Here is a 19347-nt window from a genome sequence, read left to right on the forward strand (position 1 = left end):
GGAAGCGACATGTCTTTGGTCTCAGTGGTTTGCTGGGGGACATTTAGATGCTGCCTACAAGTGTCAGGGCTTTCCTGAACTATCTTCCTTTAAAAAGAATGAGAAGAACTTGTGGCACCTTAGGCCTGGTCTACACTGGTGGGGGGATCGACCTAAGATATGCAACTTCAGCTACGAGAAAAAATGGGAGTTGCCATACCAACTCTAATGAGACTAATCAATTAAAGTGGGATATTATCAGCAGGAGAAAAAAAAACTTTTCTAGTGATAATCAGGATGGTCTGATTTTTTTCTCCTGATAATAGCCCACCTTAATTGACTAGTCTTGTTAGAATTGGTATGGCAACCCCCATTTTTTCATGTTCTCTCTATATATATCTTCCTCCCATATTTTCCACTGCATGCATCTGATGAAGTGGGTTTTAGCCCACAAAAGCTTAGGCCCAAATACATTTGTTAGTCTCTAAGGTGCCACAAGGACTCCTCGTTCTTTTTGTTGATACAGACTAACACGGCTACCACTCTGAAACCTATCTTCCTTTAAGTGATTGGGAGAGTGTAGCTGTTTTCTTGCCAAGGTTTGCTGCTTTTATTTATGATGGGGGATGTAGGGATTAAGGTTTTCCAGTGGCTCCTAGGCCAATATTTTCATATCGTGCTTCCAATTAATCAGAGGAATTTGCTTACTGATCCATGATTCAACAGACTATGGGCTTGAGAAACACAGACATTCAGAGACATTTAGAGTTATGCAGCTGGGGATGCGGGAGTGCAGGCATTGAGGAGACCAGAGTGAATGGCTTTATTAAGCAATGACTCAGCTGCTACCCGTAGACGCTGTTCCTTCCTAGCATTAAAATACAGCTCAATTACTACACCCCACGGGGATGGGAAAGCACTCCAGCTAGGATTAGAGGTGACTGAACTGGTTCAGATTCAGTAAATAACAGACACACAGAGAGAGGCTGAACCTTTGCTCCAGATTAAACCAAAGTTTTTCAAACATCAAAAAGCTACGCTCTGATTCTCTTCCCTTTCACACCAAAGGAAACCAGGAATAACTCCACTAAAGTCAATGGAGATTTACCAGGTCTTCTTATCTCTGTTTTGCACATGGGGACCTGAGGCAAAAAATGAGTTGCCAACGGTCAGGCAGGGAGTCTGCGCAGAGCTAGGACTTGAATGGTTAGCTTACTGCAGCAGTCCAAGGAAAGATGGTCTTGTGGTTGGGCTAGTTGACTAGGCCTTAGAAGGTCACTGTTCAAGTGGCAAATACTTGTGCTTTGTTGGTGGAGGACCACAGTTCAATCCCTGCTCACCTCTGCCAGTGGTGGGCTGATATGACATCTTTTGCCACTCATGAAGTGGTCCCTTGTGGTCAGATTGAGGCACATGAGCAGTGTGGGTTCAGATGACCCCACTCAGGCTCTCTCTGTTTTGTGACAGAGGGAGCTCTTTATTATCCACAGCCGTCAAGGTAGCCACTTCTACAGCACTGGACTTGACACGATTACTATTCTTATTGATTTTAAAACAAGGTGGGGAAAAGACACAACAGGATGTTTCCCAACGTTTCTCATGAGGTGGCCACAGCTCGTTCGTTGGCACTCCTGCCTCCCCTGTAAAGTATATTTTCTCAGGTGCATGCAATATAAATTCCCCGGGACAAGTGATGTCAGGCCCAGAGTTTTCAAGAGGAACTCCAATATTTTTCTGGAACATTCTATTAACTCCTATGACAGGGTGTCTGAACCCCATGCTAGGTGGGGAAGGGTTAATGAGAGCCTCTTGGCCCCAACCTGCTTCACCTGGGGGAAGTGCCAAACCTCAAGGGAGGTGTTAATAGGGGAAAAGCCCAGCTCAGTAAGGTGCTGACTGGGAAGAAGAGAGGCCCTTTTGTGCTAACCCCTTGAAAGAAGTGCTGGCTGGGGCCAGGGTCTATCCTAGGACTGCCTGAAGGAAGCCTGGCTGGGGCAGGAAGATAATCAGACACTGATAGACACCTGAGCCTCCTTAGGGGCAGGTAGGCCTGGCAAGGGACTCTTACATGTCCTTTGTTTCCCAGGATACAGGGTTTTCCCCTTTGGGATCTGCAGAGGAGTACATGAGGGAAGGGGTTGGTGGAAAGGCCTTGTGGTAGGAAGTGGCCCAGGAAGAAAGCAGTGGTTCCAAATGGGCAGTCCTTAGCTGTTTATTACTGGGTCACTGGGATGGAGCCTTACCAGTCCACTGGGTTTCCTTAACAGCCTGCTGAGAACGGTGGTGCAAAGACTGGATATGTCTATAGTCAGGCTGAAGACTTGGGTCTTGATGAGCTGATGAGCTCTACACATGAGTGACTCTGTTTACCCAGAAAGGGGGTGGGAAGGACCATATGTGAACCTCCCGAAGGGCTGAGTTGTGAGAAGAGAGACCGCCATGAGGCCATATTGGTGTTGGCAGGGGGCACCAGATTAGAGCCTGCTATGCTGTGCCCAGCCATACGGGGTCATGCCAGCAACCATTTAACTCTCAGACAATTCCCCACTCCAGTGGCGCCCAGAAATGAGAAGGAATGGGTCAGGGAAGTGCCAGATTTTGCCGGTTACTGACACTACATGGGGAAAGCTGCTATCCTGGTATGGCCACCTAAACTAGAAGCAGGACACCTAGCAAATGGTTGTGGAGACTCCCTTTTCTTGAAATGTTCAGCTCTGCCTCATGGAGATTGGCTAGCTTGGGGAAGCAGCTGGTGTTGTCTGAGGGTTACCAGAGGCATGTCAAATTCTTGCAATGAAAGGCAAGCTTACTTGACATCTGAGAGTGTGTTTGCATTCAAATACAAACTTGAAAATTGCCTGAGTTGGCTGTGCTTCCTAAATGTTCTTCTTAAAAACAGGCTCTTTCCTCTAATTATAAAGGGAGACAGTTGTGACGTGTCATTCCATATTCTTTATGAAAATATGCTTATGGTAGGAACATGGCATAACTGAGACACACTTTCTGCAAGGGCTCACGTGAGAGATCACTGGCAAGGTTATGATTTACTGAATGCCATTATCCTGTTTGTGTGCATGTATCATTTCTGTATCTGGAATTAGGAATATTGACTACATATCTGTATTTCAACTATGCTACTTTGGGTGACACCCACTGCCAACACTTCAGGTACAACAATGGAAAAGCCTGACAGGGCGGATGGCCCATCAACAAAGACAATGGACTGTAAAAGAGCTTAGTCTTCCTGTGAGTCAGCCTGTGAAGAATGGCTACAAGGGCCCCGCAGAGTCAGGGGGTCTTGTCACCTGATACTAAAATATGACTTGGGACTTCTTGTAACTTTCCACTGTTAGGAAAGGGGAGAGAAGGGGATCAAATCAGGAAATAAAGGACTCCCGCCTTATGCAAATCCTATTTAAGGGCGGGGAGTGAGGTAATCCTGGTCCTCAGTTCTCCCCTGATACCCCACCCAAGATGACTGCTGGAAACAACTAAGACTGAACTGGGGGAAAGAACTGGGCCCAGGCTGGAAGGGCGTCTGGCCTGTGAAGAAGATTATTAGAACCACATTTAGGGTGAGGACTCACATGTAACCACTTTCTTTAGTATATTAAGCTTAGTTTGCATACTCTGTTTTATTTTCTTAGTAATCTGCCTTGTTCTTCTGCTCCCTCCTTAACTACTTAAAATACACCGGTTCTAGTTAATACATTTATTTTTCGTTCACAATACAACCCAGTTTATGCGATTTATATTGGGTGGTGGGGGAGAAATTGTGCATACCCTCCTCCACATTGAGGGAAGAGGTGAATTTCATATATCTTTGGGTCTGCACTCCAAGGGAGGGGGACGTCTGAGTGCTGGAGCACGTCCCTCAAGCTGAGTCTTCCCAGAGCTGATCAGCAGCTGGGGGTGTCCCTGCCTGTGTGTGAGAGGAGGTTTTAAGAGCCTGTCTCAGCAGCACAGGTTCAAGGGGGCCCATGCTGGCAGAACAGGTAGACTCAGTGGTATCTCCGCACATCAAGTGACTTCCCAAAGGGTCCAACCTGTCACAACCATTTCTGAGCAGAATGGGGCCCATTCTGAATGAAAGCTGGTTTCATATGCCTTGGTTCACTCCTGTGATGTGGCACAGGCAGATACTGGCTACAAAGACAGGATCACCCAGTAGAGGGGCCCTTCCATAGTGCAGAATCAGTATAGAGGTTCCTACGCATACATCCTCCCCAAATGCTGATGTAGCAGCAGAGCTGGGGGAAAGGCAGTATAAATAGGGTGGTCCTACACCTCAGTAATACCTGGTTGCCATGTCAGCCCCTTAGGGCCAGTGCAATTGGCACAAGTTAGAGCAACTCTAAGGCTGCTGTAATTTATGCAGGAGGATTGGACCTTGTGTACAGCCAGCACAGGACCACAAAGGTGACTTAAACACTGCTTTGCCCCCGCATCCCACTTCCCGAGTTGTTCCGTGTACTCCTCAGCAGCGCCAAGCTTCTGGCCTATAATCTGATAGAACATTTTCATATTTTTTTAAATGCAAAAAAAAAAAAAGAGAAAAACCTGACACTAAAACTCATTTTGTCGACTTCTTGTGGAAAAGCGAAAGAGAAGAGCGAACATTTTCATGCAAGATTTGTCACCAGTACTGCCCAGCCCTCCCACTGGCCAGGCTGAATGTGGCTAGCAGGAGGATGCCGTAAGCTGTACCCACTGGGTAAAAGAATGGTATCATCTGCTTCCCAAATCCATAAGCAACTCTTCAATGCGTAGGCGGCGGCAGCTGAGCCCTACGGAACAAACGTGTCTCATTCTGCCATGAAATACAACACAGGCTTCTTTGATTCTCCCTAATTGCATTTCAGTGTTTGTGGCACAATTGTACCATTTCTGTAGAAGTTCAGCAATTTTGGTTACTGGCTTCCTCCTTTTGCTAACCTCCAAATACCAGTTTGCAGAGGGCGATTTACGACCGAGCATGAAATTACCATCTTGTAAAAGCTTAAATCAGAACTATAAATAGGACTTCAGTAGATGCACACAGAAAACCCCAAGGGTGTAGTGCCTCTCCTGCTTTCTCTGTGCAACACAGAAGCATAGTGACCCATATTAAGAATTGGAGACTCAGCTGATGTAAACTGGCATAGCACCATGGAGACTATACTGATTTACACCCGCTGAGGATCTGGCCCCAAATTTATGGGCACAAGGATGAAAATAACAGCTGGTTAAAATGACACTAGTCAGACTTCACAGTAAGAGCACTTAAAACTTAATCCTCTCTAGTTTCTTAGCCATTTATCTTGTTGTTCAAAACATTAATGAGACACAGTTTATACTTTCAATGAAATATTTATCAGAGAAGGGGATTAGCCTCTGGGCTAGTGCTGATTAACCCCTAGATGTCCATAATGGATTAGTCATGTTTGCCGACGATCCTTGTCAATTTCAAGCCTGGATTTTAAGACTTTCTCTCTTCCTGTTTTTAGACACAGCTATCTAAAAGTGTTCTTTTATAGTGGCATAATGTAGCTCAGAGAGAAGTATGGCCTACTGGAGAGAGCACGGGTCTGGATGCAAGCAATCTCTGAATTTCTAATCTTAGGCCTAACACTGATCTTGGGCAGGCCACTTCACCTCTCTGTGCCGTTTATAAAATGGAGCTATTAACACAGACCCAGAGGCTGGAACGAATAATGTTTGTAACGCAGTACCTAAGAGGTAAGTATGAGCAGGACAAGAAATGGTGGTCTGTGCATCAAGCATTTTGGGAAAGGAACTGAATTTTCCTCGAGATGTCAGGTGCATCTTGGAGCATGAGCCATGCAAAGGGTTGTTAGCTGCACACAGGAGTTGGAATCAGGATAATGTCAAGTTAGGTGAACTGTGCAGGGTTAGAGGATAGAAACTCAGCGGGTGTAAATTGACTGAGCTGAAGTGACTTCAGTGGAGTTACGTGGATTTACACCAGCTAAGCAGCTGATAGCAGCTGATCAAGATTTTTTTTTAAATGTACGAAATAGGTATTTGTTTATGCTCTTGAAGCTGGGGTCTAAAGGAGAAACTGAAACTATGTGTCATATGTGAGCCAAAATGATGGAAATGAAAACTAGCGACAACCTGCTCCCTTGAAGCACAACAGGATGCTCAAGGAAAGTAATAGAGGAGAGAAGTTCACCCAGCTAAGATCTGCAGAGCCTCGCACTTCTGCAGACCAAGTTCAAGGGCTGGATCCTGCTCACCTCACTGACATACGTAATCCCACTGAAGTCAGTAGCCTGAATTCTCACTCATGCTATGGACCCACTATACCCTATAGGCGTAAATTACATTTACATCCACTTTAAGGCCTCTTTACATTGCCGCCAGCGTAAATGAGAATCGGGCCCAATGGGACTATGCAGGTGAGTAGGATGGAAGGATTTCACACCAGATCATCCGCAGACCTAGCGCTGCCACAGAAAAGACTTTAATGCTTAACTTTTACAAGTTTTTATTTGCAACCAGGTGTTCTCCCTACTGTGCTTGGTACAACAAGGCAAGGAAAGACTTGCATGGAGAAAACAAATCATATAATAAACAAAACTGGTACTGTGGCTCATATTTTTGAAAACCGTGATTTGTGTTGTTTCCAGTGTGGGGTTAACATGCATTTTTTTGTTTGCTTGCTCAACCTGGTATGTACCGAAACGCCTTTTCAATGCCTTAGATCGGGCGACCGAACTTACTGACCCCGTGAGCCGCATACAACAATCTTCAGAAGTTGGAGAGCCAGGATGCACCTCTAGGGCTCAGGGATTCAGCCCCATGAGAGGTGCCTTCTGGGGCTTCAGCCCCACTCCTGCTGAAGCCCTGAGCCCCAGAAGGTGCGCTCTGCTGGGCAGAACCCCCAAGAACCCTCTCCCAGCTGGGCAGCCCCTACCCTACCATCCTGCTGCAAGGCAGAGGTCCCAAGCTCACCTGCCCCCAGTCTGGTAGGTGAAGAATGGAGGGTTCATGGGGGGCTCTGTGAGCCACAGTTAATGGTAAAAGAGCCACATGTGGCTCACGAGTCACAGTTTGGCAACTCCCTGCCTTAGATTAATGAGAGAGGAAGGATGGTTCGGTGGTCAGCAAGCAAACTGGATACTTGGGAGATCTGGTTTCAATTTCTTGCTCTGTCACGGACTTCCTGTGTGTGACCTGGGACAAGTCACTCAGTCGCTCTGTGCCTCAGTTTCCCATCTGTACAATGGTAATAATGGTCCTGCCCTTCCTTCCAGTGGAGATTGTGAGGTGCTTAAATTCTATGGGAATGTGAGAACCTAATCGATAGTTGTGGATGAAGGAGAGGTGCCTTTTAGGAATGGTGATCTTTCCATTTGTGTTTCAAAAGTGCCGAGCTGGTGACACGGTGTGATCTAGTGGCTAGAGCAGAGGACTGTTGGGGTTGTAGTCCTGGCACTGCTTTTGACTTCCCGTATCTGATTCTCCACTGCCTGGCATCATCATTTACACCTATGCAAAAAGGGCACAGAATTAAACAGTGGCAAATAGAACCAAGAGCAGGGTTTCTCAAACAAGGGTCATCGCTTGTGTAGGGAAAGTCCCTGGTGGGCTGGGCCGGTGTGTTTACCTGCCCTGTCCGCAGGTCCGGCTGATCGCGGCTCCCACTGGCTGCGGATCGCTGCTCTGGGCCAATGGGAGCTGCTGGCTTCCCTACACAAGCGGCAATCCCTGTTTGAGAAACCCTGGTCTAGTGGCTATCCCCTTGCCTTTATTGAGACACCGATAAAGTATCACTCTACTGACTAGCCCTTTAAAACAATTGAATTGGCTATGTTATTCCCAAGATATAATTAAGTACATGGTGCCAATATTCTTCTACTTGCTCTTTGGATCAGATCCTTGAAATGAAATGGAACACTGCCAGGGAAGTGCTCTGCACTATTGAGCTTGAAAATATACCATGGTCACACCTCTCTGGGTTTCTGAAGAAAAATGTTTGGGGAACGTAAGAAAATAGATAAACCAGGAAGCTTTCCGGGTCTGTTGCCATGACCAGGTGTCTCTGATCTGATGCGAACTGGAAAGGAAACAGGACTCACAAATAAAAGGGTGAAAATATACATTTAAACAGGACATTCTAGGCCAAAGGGAGGTCTACCCATTGGCACTATTTGCTAGTAAACTCTTTGAGAAAGACCATGAAGACAGTGGTGATTTTTCTCTTCAGAAAGTTTGCAAGGATCCAGATGTTATTCCAGGAGAACAGAAGAATGATATGGGGCTGCCTGGTTCCTGGTAAAAAACAAATTTTGCATAGTTTCCACCCCAAAACATAAAACACCCTCCTGGTTAGTGTGAAATGTGCCCCAAGCCCCCTGAAACATTTGAGCCTCTATGCATCTTTTGGCCAATCTCAGCTCAGTTTCAAACTTGAGTTAATTAGTAGCATGTTCCAGTCAGCAAATCTACTTAATGTTTTGAAATCTTGCTCTGTGTGTGTGTGTGTGTGTGTGTGTGTGTGTGTGTGTGTGTGTGTGTGTGTGTGTGTGTGTGTGTGTGTGTGTGTGTGTGTGTGTGTGTGTGTGAGAGAGGTCATTTCTAAAGGACATTTTTCTGGCTGCTGTTCTTAACTGCTCAATAAAACACAGTATTTCTGTATACCAAGCACCACTAGAATATGCATCCAGTATGTTGTCATGAATATGGGAAATATCTGTATTGTTTTTTAAATTAATTTTGTGTGGACCTCTGTATATTTCATTACTGTCATGTTGTCTGCTCTATGGGGGCAAAGCATTAACTCATTCCGGTGTGTGTTTTTTCAGATTTGCAGGAAATCAAAGGCCAGGCCTTTAGACAGCCCCAGTTACTGGAGTTTAACAAACAATCCAGGTGTCAAGGCCTTTTGAAGTTTTATCTCTGTCCAAGCTGGGCGCAGCACCCCCTTGGCTTATGGAAAGGGTTCAGGGGAAGGCAGCACGTGAAGAAAGAGAACAAAGAGGCTTGCTTGGTTTTTAAAAGACATGCTCCATGAAGCTCAGGGGAAATGGAGAGGAAGGACGTGCAGAGAAAGAGGCTGTAACCCAACCTCAGAACAGTTGTGGTACCAGGGCTAAGGTGAGCCTACCAAAGTCTTGAGGGAAGTGCTAAACATTAGGGAAGACTAATATGCGTGTCAGCTGTTTGGTTGTTTTAATCCTTTTCTCCTGATTGCTACGTTCCTATGGATAAATAAATAATACTTTGTTTTAAAGAAGTTGTCTGGTGTCACAGCATTTACTACTGTTCACAGCTCGTGAAGGGAAGTCTATAGCAGGGGCCAAACCCACTCGGACCTGCTGAGGAAGCACAGTTGGTAAACAGGGGGCGCTGTAGCCTGCAGACTCAGTCTAAAAATGGGGTGAAACACGGGTGTCCACTCTGAGAAAAGTGCAAGGTGCTGGGCCTGTCCCTTGAAGTATTGCCCCCAGAAAGACTGTGAGTGAGGTGGTCAAAGGTACAGCTAGCCCTGGAACAGTGGAGGACATGCCATCTTTCTGTCTTAGCCAAGAGATCCCCAAACCAAATAGATCCCTGTTCTGGAAAATTCATTGCCGGGGAGAAAAAAAGTCAGTGTGGAACTGATGAAACACTGCTGATGCATCTCAGAAGGTGTTTTTTTGGAAACTGTGAACAGACAGAAGCAAAAATTAGTCATGGCAGAGACCACTTGGTATCTGGATCTGATTCTTCGAGTGATTCATCCATAAGAAATCACCACTTTGCCTCACATTTTGCATTTCCCTCTTTATTTAGAAAGTAGCTCAGCTTTACCAAGAATATGTGACCTTTTGTCTGAACTGCTTTTTGATGGATGGGTGCTTGCACCATCCTCAAATTATCATGATTTCTAAACCACTGGTTCTGAAACACAAAAAAGCAGCAAATTGTGGGTTTTATCACTCCCCAGGTTCTTGGTGCAGTAAAACTATAATCTTGCAACATCAAAGGGGGAAATCTGTAGCATGTGTCATTTTCAATGTAGATGTTAACACAGCGAAGTTATACGTGGAAAGGAGTAGCCAGGTTCTGACTGTGCTCTGGTCGATTATTGATTGGAATGCTAGAGGAGTGAAAGCACTGAGAACTGAGTGCAGAACGGCTCGGAGAAATCTGTAGGTCTGAAATGAGTGAGAATTGGCAATCCCCTTTCTGTTTCTTTTGAGAAGCGACAGAAAGAACAGCGGATCAGATCATCGGCTGGTGTAAATCAAAGTATGCCATCGATTTCATTGGACAGGATCTGGCCCAGACACAATAGTGGTAAATGATGCTTTCTTTGGACATGTTTTGTCACAGAAATTATTTTGAAGCATTTTTCTAAGTTATTTCTTATACTATCATGGCATCAAGGCCGCGTTATACTAGGGGCTATGAATACACATGAGAAGAAACCGTGGCTGCTTACATTCTAAATAAACAAGACAGAGAAAGGGATACAACCTGCACCATAGCAGAAGGCTGGGAACCAGGCACAAAGAGGTTAAGTGGCTTTCTCGAGGTCCGTGGCAGAGCCAGGAACTTAATGCATGTCTGCTTCAGTGCCTTGGCCATCAGAACATCCTCCCAGCCGAAAGTCCCACAGATTTCTCAATGATCATTGAATCACAGAAATCAGTGATCAGTTCTCTACTCCATCCTCCTGCCACGGCAGGATTCTTCCCAATATTGCAGTGTATTGTCTAGGCTAGCTTGAAGTGACTCAAACGATGGGTATTTGCACCACTTCCTTTGGGAGACGATTCCAGAGTCTAATAGATCGTGTTTAAGGATTATATTCCTGATATTTAGCCTCAATTTTATGTTCTTTAACTTCTACCAATAATCCTAGTCATACCCCAATTTAAGTAATAGCCATCTTCTTTGGTGTTTGCACCCTTACACATGGTTAGCAAACATACTCAGACCCCAGTTAACCATCGTCTGGCTAGGGTAAATGGATATGGAATGTATTCTCAAAAGCATGAATGGGGTTTGCAGAACTATGAAACTGCTGTAATACCAAAAACACACAGAAGCTCTTTAAAAGCAGCTACTCCTTCTAGGAAATCTCTACAGGGTAAAGGGTTGGATTGCCCTACTTTTAAAGCCATACTGGCTAATTTTATTCTAAATCCTTTTGGCTAGTATTTGCAAGTGATTTCTGCTGAGTTAGACTTTTCAAGATTTGCAGCAATTTACTTTTCTAGTCCTCAGTCTTTCACTGTGGGAAGCAAATCCGTTTAAAAAAAAATTGTCCATACCCTGTTGAAACAAAGCATAAATATGGACAGTAAAGTGAGTCATGATGTAATGGGTATGGAACACTTGAATGCTGGTTACCCATCAGCCATGACACAGCACGTATCTTACATACCAGTTCCTGTGGTTTCCAGTACCAAATAGGTATTCATCAAGTATTTGGCAAACTGAGCAGGGTGGGGACATGAAAATGATGGGGGGGAGGGGGAACTGCTGGAGATAATCAGTGGCGATCTGCCTTGATCACTGTTTCAGGCCAGGAAATCTAGGCATGGAGCAAGATCTTAGCTCCAGACTCTAGTTCCCAGAAGAACTGGGATCCTCTAGCAAAGCTTCTCCTTAATAGTCTTTGAATAGCAATGTGCAAGAAACCAACAGTTGCTGAGAAAATGTGTGTTGTGGCCTTGACAGATGATATGCTAGGTGAACTTGTGATCACCATTAACATGCAAGAAGTGGAGCTGCACAAAATTGTAACATGTAAGCTATCATCTTCTCGTTTGGCTGCCGCCCATCTAGATGGATCCCTGGGGAATGTGCTAACAGCCTTCTTTTGTGTCCTTGCTTAAGAAAACAGAGAAACGCCAAATTCTTCCAGATGAAAATGTTCCCATCAAAGATGCACCCAAACCGAAACCCGGGATCCAAACACTTTGGGAGAAGTTAGACCCGAGTCTAAACTTTGTGGCTGTGGGCCCACATCTGATCTTCTCAGGCATGATGATGGACAAACCAGAACTAAGAAATGAACCCTGCAATTCTAATTCAGCCAAAACTTTTAATGAGTTCAACAGGAGTTTAGTCTAAAATATAGGCTGAAGAAGAATCCTTCTAACACCTATGATGATTGCAACCAGTTGGGCAAATTCATGAGTCTCTGTAGTGCTACTGCTAATTGGACCTCAGATCTCCTGAGTCCCAGTCGGGTGCCTCAACAACAAGACCAATCCTACAGCACCTGAGTTTGCCCATACCTATTAGGCAGGCAAAACCCTATGTATCCTGAAAGATCTGACCAGATCACAGTGTATGGGGATATGGAATACCTGACAAAAAGTTCATGAAGATCTCCCAGATTGCAACAAATCTTTGCATTAATTTTAAAATGCTGAGAAGGTGAACTGAATTCAGATGTCCCCAAAGGTCCTCTTTATGCAAATCACACCTCCCTTGCATTCTGTACACCAGCATGCTCCTAACACACAGTGGGCTTGAATTCATTAGCATTAGCAAAAAGCAGGCAATAACACTGGAAAGAAAGGAGGAGTGGAAAATCTGTTCTCTTTGTTCAACTATTTCCTATTAAAACAAACCTCTTTGATTAAGAGAAACTTCAGCATGGAGAAAAACAAACGGTGCCATGTTATTTACTGGCTAGAGCATGCTTTCTATCCTACTGATGGGGCATGTCCTGGTGTCGCACACGGGCAAGGACCAGATTCATGTAATCCCTGGTGCAGCCTAAATCTGGAGCTTTTGCCGCTGTGTGGCAAGCAATAATATTCTAAAGAAGTTGGACTGCAAAGCAAAAACAAGTGTCTTCCAATGGCGGCGATGTGTTGGGGTTTTTTATTTGTTTATAATTATCTTACTGGAAGATGGACTTGAATCTTCCAACATTAGAAACCTATTAATTCACTCAGATGTTTCCCACATCCTGAGTCTGCATGCCAATTTGTATGTCACCAGTTGGCTTAAAATTGGCCTGGATTCTCGCTACTTTTTAAGTTCAATACCATATATTTTACCACAGTAATACAACTAGGCCACTCTAGGGGAACATGGGCCTGATTCGCTGATGCTCTGCACCTTGGGTAGTGATATAAATCAGTGCAAAATGGGTGTTAACGGCTACTGAATTAAACTGGTCGTGTTTTACACCCACTTTGCTCAGACGTAAATGGACTGTACAAGGTAGAGCGTGACCGAGAATTAAGCTCTGCTTTGAACAGCATCTAGCATGTTTTTGGTACTACTACAAAGGGTCCTATTCTACCACTCTTACTCAAGTTGCATAGTATTTGAGTCTGTGAGTAGTCCTGTTGAAATCAATTGAGTAAGTTACTAGTTGGAGTGAGTAAGTGTAGCAGGAGAAGGCCCAGGTTAATAATAAGCAGGCCTCCTGCTTCACCTAAAGGTTTGTGGAAATTCCCATTAAGATGGCAAGCTGGATACAACAGATATATTTATTAATGATAATGTCTAACTGATTAATAAAGAAAATTAAATCCACATGACAAATGGGATTTCATTCATTCCAAAGGTTCTCTGCAACACCATAGCCTAGGGCCAAGTCATTCTATTTCATTTCTACCAGTTTTCAATGTGTTTTCATCTCCCTGATTTGTAATACCCTCTTGGCAGCTTGAACAACAATGGCTTTGCCAGCTGATTTTTATCATTTTACATTTGGCAGATGTGGATTTTTTTCCCCCATTGTTTTCAGGGGAACTGAAGTTAATGTTGTTTTTGTTTAACCACCACCTCAGGTGGATGCCAAGCAGAGGTCTTTGTGCATCAGGAGCCCATGTGAGGCCAGTGCAGCTGTGGCAGTGCTGTGGTGAAATGATGCTGCACAGCCAGCAGGGGGAGCACAAAGCACTATGATTTTTGTAAGCCCTACAAAAATAGGGATTTTTGTTTTCATTTCCCTGTGATGGAGAGGAAAAGTCCTTTCACATCTCTCTGTCTGGGTTGACCATTCTGCAAAACGGGGATAATACTTTCTTCACTGGGAAAGGGATTTTGATGCTTAATTAATCAGTGTTTGTAAAATGCTTCGAATGAAAGGCAATTATGGAAGCAAACTTTCTTTCTAGTCTGGAATTTGCGGACTCTTGCTAATGAGATTAGAACACACATTTGGAACCTGAAATCTTGTCCATTTCCCTTTCGATAGAGTACTTGTCGTCAAGGGAACTCATTTTATGTCAATTGGAATGCCTTGATACAAGTACAATGCCCAGGATCCGAGTCTGAGCTCATCGGCAGTTTCGCACCATTGGCTTTGGTGGAGTTACTCCTCATTTACACTGCTGTGAGAGGAGGATCAGGTTTACAGTCTGTGTGGTCATATGCATGAATGGGAAGAAAATATATTTTAAAAGAAACTATATTAATCTCACACAGAACCAGAGGCAAAACAGAGTAGGGAAAACTATCCAACTTCATCAGGAAAGGTCTAGGAATGTTTTTTCCATCAATGTAATCTTTTTTAGAATCCTGGTTACATTATAGTGGCAGCCCTGTTAGATTTATGATTTTCCAGTTCTCGCCTTGGTTTGTAATTCAGTGTATCTCAGACTTTCCTAAAGTACTTTCAGTATCATAGTATAGATAAGAAATCAGAGCTAGCAGAATTAAAAACCAAGGGATCAATGGATTGGTTAAGATTAATTACAAAAAAAAATGCATGTTGCATGCGCGCACCTCCCCCCCCCCCCGAAATTGGGTAAAGAATCTTTGTTCTGATCTGAATATTGCTTTTTTCCCCTTCTATAGTCCTTAGATTCATCAGATTTTTGGCACTAGAGGGGAACTGTTGATCTTGTACAAATTGTGCTTAAAGTCACAGATCCTTTTGCAGTGACAGCCATGTGTTATTTATATAGTTGTCACTATTGCTAATAATCCACAAGGTTTGTACATACACAAACAGCCACATTTTCTCCGTCAACTTCTCCCACCTGATCCTGCAATCCAGTCATATGTCTGAATTGTTGTTGACGTCATATAAACCACTGTCACATCTGACACTACTTGGCAGCGTCAACAGAGGCCAAGGAATGAATGGGGCCAGAGACACTGAACTCCCCTCCAACCCACAGAGGTGGTCCCTCCAGGAGATGGTTGAGATCTTCTGTGGTTATATGGAGGGCTCTAATTTCCAAGGCCTTTCAACAGCACTAAATTCACATCATTTTTCTCTTTAAAGTAATACGGTTGAATTTATTACAGCAATCATGTCCGTGGCAACAAGGTATGAGGTCATAATACAGGATGATGACTTCACTGCTGGACAGAGCCTAAAGAAGAGCTTCTACCAGGACACACATGTTCAGGTGCTAGCAATGAAACCAAAAAGAAGGCATATAATTGCAGAGAAAGGGGGAAAAAAAACCCTGTTCTTGGCTATTTCATTGTGATATTTATTACAAATAGTGCCTATCTGAATCATTCCTGAATGGATTTATTATTCCTAATAATTCACCGAATAGCTCAGAAGGACAATTGTCAGCATATGGGATGTGCTTAAAGTATTCGCAGCAGCTGTTTGCAATGTGCAGTTGGTTACCTAAGTCACATAACATTGTTTCTGCTACCCGATTGGCTGAGCATAACTTTTCAACCTACGGAATAATGCAATCATGCAACATTTCATTACAGGAGTGGGCTTTACAAACATTTTGGCCAATACCTAATGGCTTTTTCAAATGCTACCAAGCAAAGTGACCCCCGGGAATAACAGTGAACTGAACTCAGTGCTGTTATATGTGCAAATATTTGGCCAATAAAGATTTTTTTTAAACAATGTAAATATTTGACTATCTCTAACCAATATCCTCTTTTGCTAAGCTACGTGACCCAGTTTGACGCTGGGCTGATTCCCGAGTTGCTGTAAACCAGCACAGATCCTCTGACTTCAATGAAGCTCCATCAGTTCACAGCAACTGACAGTCTGGCTCATTCAGTCTTAAAGGTCTAGCTCTTTAATCTTGGCACATTCACTTTGGAATTTTCCAGTGTGCCACTGCAAGCCTCAGTTCTGTATCTCTCCATTCCTGTTTAGGAGGAGCAAACAGGTCTGCACAAGAACTTAAATCATCTGGAAAACTGTGCTCATCTGAAATCGGGCTGGTAATGGCAGCTCCCACTGTTCCTCAAGATCTTTCAGGCCCAGACCCTCAGATGGTGTAAATCAGCAAGGCTTTACTGAACTCAAAGGGACTACTCCGATTTACACCATCTGAGGTTACACCAGCTGAGGATGCAGCTGTTGATCTTGGTTTGATCCCTTGGTTTGCTAATCCAACAGTTTTCAGAGTGGTAGCCGTGTTAGTCTGTATCAGCAAAAAGAACGAGGAGTCCTTGTGGCACCTTAGGGTACGTCTGCACTACCCGCCAGATCAGCGGGTAGCAATCGATCTATCAGGGATTGATTTATCGTGTGTAATGTAGACGCAATAGATCGATCCTCGATCGCTCTCCCATTGATTGCTGAACTCCAGCTCAGCGAGAGGCGGAAGCAAAGGCAACGGGGGAGCGGCAGCCATCGATCCCGCACTGCGAGGACATGAAGTAAGTGATTCTAAGTTGATCTAAGATACGTCGACTTCAGCTACGCTGTTCTCATAGCTGAAGTTGTGTATTTTAGATTGATTCCGCGCCCCCAGCGTAGACCAGGTCTTAGAGATTAACAAATTTATTTGAGCATAAGCTTTTGTGGGCTAAAACCCACTCCAGTGAAGTGCGTTTTAGCCCACAAAAGCTTATGCTCAAATAAATTTGTTAGTCTCTAAGGTGCCACAAAGACGCCTTGTTCTTTTTAACCCAACAATGACATTCCTTGGAATGCTGGGTAAATTTCACTGTTCTATTGCACCATTCTAAGTGTGCCTCTTCTTTCATTCCCCTATGATGTGTTCTTAAACATACGTAAGAAAATACTTTTTTCTTCCCCTGGCTGTGTGCCATTGAAATTGCACAGAGTTTCAACACAATTGTTAAAGAGACTATTAAAGCCCTAATGGGACTCTCATTTGCAGCTGGAGCAAAACAGAAAAGGTCTCGTTTCCAAACAATGAGCTATTTTGTATGACCAGAAATGCCAACCACATCTGGGACAAGAGAACTAATGAGATTCCAGCATTCAAGTAATTGAGAGACCAAAGTCAGACAGCACCTGTAGCATCATTCAAACCAGCAATGATTTGAAGGGTTTGCTGGGGCCTCTATTAAACAACTATCCAGACATTGCTTCTCCCATGGATCAAGTTATTGTTTTGTTTTATTATTATGGTAAAAGGGGTTACTGGAAAGGAGGATCCTGCCTGTGGAGGCCCTTTGCAACCACAGGGGGCACTGACCCTTCTAAGTGTCCTAGTTACATAGAGAATGCCCTAATATATTGCTTGTTTTCTTCTTCTCCCCATCACTACGTGATGGGGAGGGAGGGGGGTTGAACCCCTCTCATACTGTTGTGGAGTGTTGCTGTGAGCTGTGAAATTGCTCTTGAGCTCCACCCCAGGGACAGCTGCAAATCAGTGGTGAGGAAAGAGAATTCCTGTATAGGATGTCTCATTTCTAAAGCACTTGACCTCAGAAGGAAAGGTGCTGTATAAACACAGGACACCATTATTGCTGCTGCAGCACGAGTGGGCTGAGTGCTCTGAAAGCCCCCAGGATTTTTAAGGCTGTAGATGTAACACCTCTCCTGCAATAGAAACAACTCCAGGCGCCCATTAGGTACCTGAACAGTATTCTCTTAATTTGTCCAGTCAGCACCTACTCATTAATTAAGGGGTTTGCATCAGAATAATTTTGGAGGGAGTATCACTGGCATCTTATCAAACCTACACTTGGCTCCATCCAAAGCATTTCTCACTCTTCTGAGCTAATGTGTCAAGGGATTTCAGCTAATGCACGTTTCACCTAATCCTTCATTCAAGTCAGGGGCCACTTTGTCCCCAGTGTCCTGTTTCTCAGGTAGCTTGTGTTCGGACACCTCCACTTTGATTGGGGCAAGGGGGGTTGGAATGTAGGAAAAACCTAGCCCAGCAGGTCAACAACAATGAAGGAGAGGTGCCAACCATCCCCATGATCACTCTACTTCTCTGGCTACAGCTACGCTACGCACGGGGTGTGTGAATCCCCTGCTCGTGTACATACTTGTGCTAGCTCCCATCCAGCTAGTGCGAGTATCACTAGCAGAGTGGCGGGGCGTGGCAGTGGAGGGATGGCTGAGCTGTGCCGAGAACAAACCAGCCTGAAATGGATGACCCCACCTGGGTCAGATCAATGGTCCATCTAGTCCAGTGTCCTGTCTTCTGACAGCAGCCAGTGCCAGATGCTCAAAAGGAATGAACAGAACAAGGCAATTATTGCCCTGTTGTCCAGTCCCAGCTTCTGGCAATCAGAGGGACATGCACAGCAGGCGGTTACTACTGCCGGTAAGAACTGCTGTGAATGATTTGTGTTTATTTTTATATTAAAGGGGGCAGGAGCTACTCTGGGCTAATGCGTACTCCAGGGCCGCAACACTAAATCCCAGCTCGATGGCAAACTCATTCTCAGCCTTGTCACTTTGTATGAGATGGGAAGGAACCTGTGGGGTCAGTCAGTCAGTCAGTCCAGTCCCGTGCTATCACAGGCAAGCCCATCATATAGTCCCATTCATAAATGTATCATGCTCCATTTAAAAATGAGGTTATTTGCCCCCACTCTTCCTAATGGGAGGCTGTTCCAGAACCTCAGTGCCCTAGTGGCTAAAAACCTTTCAGGAGAGTGAGAAGTAAAAAAAGGAAGTTCTTCACGCAGCGCACAGTCAACCAGTGGAACTCCTTGCCTGAGCAGGTTGTGAAGGCTAGGACTGTAACAGGGTTTAAAAGAGAACTATATACATTCATGGAGGTTAAGTCCATTAGCCAGGCTGGGTAAGGAATGGTGCCCCTAGCCTCTGATTGTCAGAGGGTGGAGATGGATGGTAGGAGAGAGATCACTTAATCATTACCTGTTAGGTTCACTCCCTCTGGGGCACCTGGCATTGGCCACTGTCGGCAGACACGATACTGGGCTGGATGGACCTTAGGTCTGACCCAGTACAGCTGTTCTTATGTTCTTAAGATCTTGAGTATCTCTCAAAGGAGGCCGTGTGGTCTAATCAGCACTCTGATAATTAGGGCCAGAGGCCTGCAGGCCAGAAGTGTCCCACCCCCTAATCTGGAATGAGCCATTGACTCTCTTAGGAACCTCAGGCAAGTCACTTGACCTTCTTGTGCTTTGAGTCAAGCCAGCTGTAACACAGGCTAAAAACAGACCCCAATTGACAAACAGCTGCTGTGGGTGTCTAAATTAAGCTTTAACCTGGCCAAAAATATTATAACC

This window comes from Mauremys mutica, chromosome 18 (assembly GCF_020497125.1).
Source record: "Mauremys mutica isolate MM-2020 ecotype Southern chromosome 18, ASM2049712v1, whole genome shotgun sequence".
Taxonomy (NCBI): Eukaryota; Metazoa; Chordata; order Testudines; family Geoemydidae; genus Mauremys; species Mauremys mutica.